General features: G+C 38.4%; 1 pseudogene; it reads right to left on the bottom strand.

Moving 5' to 3' along the window:
- Nucleotides 1-2,473: 2,473 nt before the first annotated feature.
- On the bottom strand, nucleotides 2,474-2,871 carry LOC128563410 (ubiquitin-conjugating enzyme E2 D3-like; annotated as a pseudogene).
- Nucleotides 2,872-3,963: the final 1,092 nt, after the last annotated feature.

Below are 3,963 nucleotides of genomic sequence, written 5' to 3' on the forward strand. Positions count from 1 at the left end.
CTTTGCCAAGGAGAATGTTCTTTGACACCACCAAGGTAACACAAAAGATGTAAATTCTTCATCTTTTTATAGATGAATAGTATTCCATGGCATACATATACCACAGTTTATTAATCTATTCATGGGTTGATGGGCAGTTGGGTTGATGCCACAACTTGGTGATTGTGAATTGAGCTGTAATAAACATTCTAGTGCATACGTCCTTGTAGTAGAATGATTTTTTTCTTCTGGGTGGATAGCTAGTAAGGGGATTGCTAGATAAAACTGGAAGTTCTACATTTAGTTTTTTGAGGATTCTGCATATTTCTTTCCAAAGAGGTGGTATTAGTTTGCAATCCCACCAACAGTGTGTAAGTGTTCCCTTATCTCCATACTCATGCCAGCAGCTGCAGCTTTGGGTCTTTGTGATGTGAACTATTCTCAATGGGGTTAGGTGATATTGCGGGGTGGTTTTGATTTGTGTTTCTCTGATGATTGGAGATGATGAACATTTTTTCATGTGTTTTTAGCCATTCATCTGTCTGGGAGATGAACCTGGCAGAAGGTTCTGATCATGTCTCTTCCCCAGTGGTTAATGGGATCATTTTCTCTTTTCTTGTTGATTTGCTTGAGTTCTTCGTCGATTCTGACTTTTAGCCCTTTCTCAGATTCATAACATGGGAGTATCTTCTCCCATTCAGAAGGCTGTCTATTTGCTTTATTGATTGTGTCCTTAGCTGTGCAGAAGCTTGATTAGGTCCCATTTATTTATTTTTGTTGTTGCTGCAATTGCCAATGAGATCTTCTTCATAAAATCTTCCCCCCATCCAATATCGATATACTTTTTATACTTTTTTATACTTTTTCCTATACTTTCTTCTAGAGCTTTTATTGTTTCATGTCTTAAATTTAAATCTTTTCTCCACCATGAGTTAATTTTTTCCCCTACACCAAAACAGTACTTTATTTTGTAAATTTTGACCCATTCTTACCCGTGTTACTTTCTTTCAGCTGTCAAGTGCACAAGGTGAAGAAAAATTTTAAGATTGGGGCTGCAACTGGAAATTAAACTTCTTTTTTTTTTTTTTTTATCTAGAGGCAGAGTCTCACTTTATCTTCCTTGCACCCTCAGTAGAGTTCTGTGGCATCACAGCTCACAGCAACCTCCAACTCCTTGGCTTAGGAGATTCTCTTGCCTCAGCCTCCTGAGTAGCTAGGACTACAGGTGTCCTCCACAACACCCGGCTATTTTGTTTTTGTTGTTGTTGTTGCAGTTTGGCTGGGGCCAGGTTCAAACCCACCATCCTCAGTATATGGGGGCAGTGCCCTACCCACTGAGCCAAAGATGCAGCCCTAAAATAAACTTCTTAAACTCCACATACACATTTCAAAACTTCTGGGTTCTAAGTTCATCTATGAACTCCAGGGCTGCCAGTATGATGTGCAATGCATTAAAGCTACACTATCCAAATAGCTTATTAATTCTGCATAAATCAGGTCAAACAATGTGTCAACCTGTAGCAGACTGTGCACTTTAACTGAATATGGCAAAATATTCACTCTTTTGAACTTTAAATCATTTGATGTCAAACAATGAAGTAAATCCCAACAGTATATACAAAAAACAACTTTGCATTTACAAAAGATTTTTTCCCATATTAATGAATCCAGGCAACTAACTCAATGGTTTATGAAATTTTATTGAAGAAAAATAAATCAATTACTAGCAGAGCTATTAGCGGATCACTCATACATTGACAGCTTACATCATTTATTCAGTGCTACATTTATTAAACAGTGTATTGGAAGATAGATTAACTAATAGCTCTAAGCCTCCTGACAATTTAAATGAAAATTACAAAGTGTTTGAGACCCCTACTTGGAATACAAAGGATGTTTGACTTCCAATTTCCATTCTCTGTAGAACAAGAACAGGTCATTCCTTTATTGACATACATAAAATACATCACATTTTCTGTTCTGCTAATGGTATAAATTCAATACCAATTATCCAGCCATATCAGTTATGAGCATAAAGTATATCATGTAACCTCAAATCTCTCACAGTGGAGGCTTAAACAAGAATGGATGCTGCCTGAATAGTGCTGCTTCCTTTGATGTGACAACTGAACATCCATCTCCCTCCCCTCAGGTGATTTCTTCAGCATGTTAGAGCAGTGAGGAATGGTTTTAGTCTCATAACCAAATTAGAGGAAAGACATGGACCACTTAATATACATGCTCCATTTTTAAAAAAATTCTGAGTCTTAGGCAACTGTTCTCTTAGTTACTGTTCTCTTGTAACTACTTTACAGTTTCTAAGAGCAGTTATTGTCCAAACCTGGAAAAACTTAGATCTTCTCTGATGAGCATATGAATGAATGGAGGGAGGTAAATAAAAAATAAAATTAAAAATGATGACGTCTGAGAGGGGAGCAACCAGATAAGAAAATCAAAAAAGAAACAGGAATTTAAAGTTTATTCCAGCTATAATTCAGGTTATTCTGACAATAAGGTGGCATCCCATGGCATAATTCTGAGTCCATTCCCCAGATATTCTGTTGTTCTTATCTCTGTTTTATAGATCCACGCAGTCTCTGGTGCTAGGGCATCATCTGGGTTTGGATCACATAACAGTGAACAAATGGATAAAAGAACGTTAGAAATAGTTAAAGCAGAAGACCACTGTGATCTTAGAACATCAAGACAAATGCTGCCATTACTGTTAATATTAGGATGATAAATTCTTGTTGTAAATGCAACCTTAGGTGGTTTGAAGGGGTAGTCTATAGGAAAATGAATTGTCAAAAAGAGTACACCACCTTGACGTGGGCTGTCATTAGGTCCTATAATTGTGGCTTGCCAATGAAACATCATCCCCAACTGGACCTGCAGAACATCGATCGTGCTGGAGGGTCATGGGTTCAATTGCTAAATTCTTTATTAATCCGCTTCAGTGCCATAGTCTGTGCTTTTTGTCTGGCTCCTCACTATCCTGGTGTATGCTCAAGGGTCCAGCCAAAACTCTTGATTATCCAGGTGACAGGGAAGGATTGTCTTGTCTCACATGGGCTCTGCCAGACACAGGTGCAGAGGGGCCAGGGCCTCACTCAAGCTGTGGCCTGGGCCTCTGCCCCCGTGGCAGCTGGCCCTATGGGGCTCACATGCATGACACAGCCAAGACATGTCTCATCATGAGTTAATTTTTGTTTTTGTTTTTTATTATTATTAAATCATAGCTGTGTACATTAATACAATCATGGGGCACCATACACTAGTTTTATAGACCATTTGACACATTTTCATCACACTGGTTAACATAGCCTTCCTGGCATTTTCTTAGTTATTGCGTTAAGACATTTACATTCTACATTTACTAAGTTTCACATATACCATTGTAAGATGCACCACAGGTGTAATCCCACCAATCACCCTCCCTCCCTTCACCTCCCCACTCCTTCCCCTCCCTTTTCCCCTTCCCCCATTCTTAGGTTATAACTGGGTTATAGCTTTCATGAGAAAGCCATAAATTAGTTTCATAGTAGGGCTGAGTACATTGGATACTTTTTCTTCCATTCTTGAGATACTTTACTAAGAAGAATATGTTCCAGCTCCATTCATGTAAACATGAAAGAGGTAAGTCTCCATCTTTCTTTAAGGCTGCATAATATTCCATGGTGTACATATACCACAATTTATTAATCCATTCGTGGATCGATGGGTACTTGGGCTTTTTCCATGAATTAGCAATTATGAATTGGGCTGCAATAAACATTCTGGTACAAATATCTTTGTTATGATGTGATTTTTGGTCTTCTGGGTATATGCCTAGTAAAGGAATTATAGGATTGAATGGCAGGTCTATTTTTAGATCTCTAAGTGTTCTCCAAACATCTTTCCAAAAGGAATGTATTAATTTGCATTCCCACCAGCAGTGCAAAAGTGTTCCCTTTTCTCCACATGCGCACCAACATCTCTGGTCTT

This window comes from Nycticebus coucang, chromosome 13 (assembly GCF_027406575.1).
Source record: "Nycticebus coucang isolate mNycCou1 chromosome 13, mNycCou1.pri, whole genome shotgun sequence".
NCBI classification, from domain to species: domain Eukaryota; kingdom Metazoa; phylum Chordata; class Mammalia; order Primates; family Lorisidae; genus Nycticebus; species Nycticebus coucang.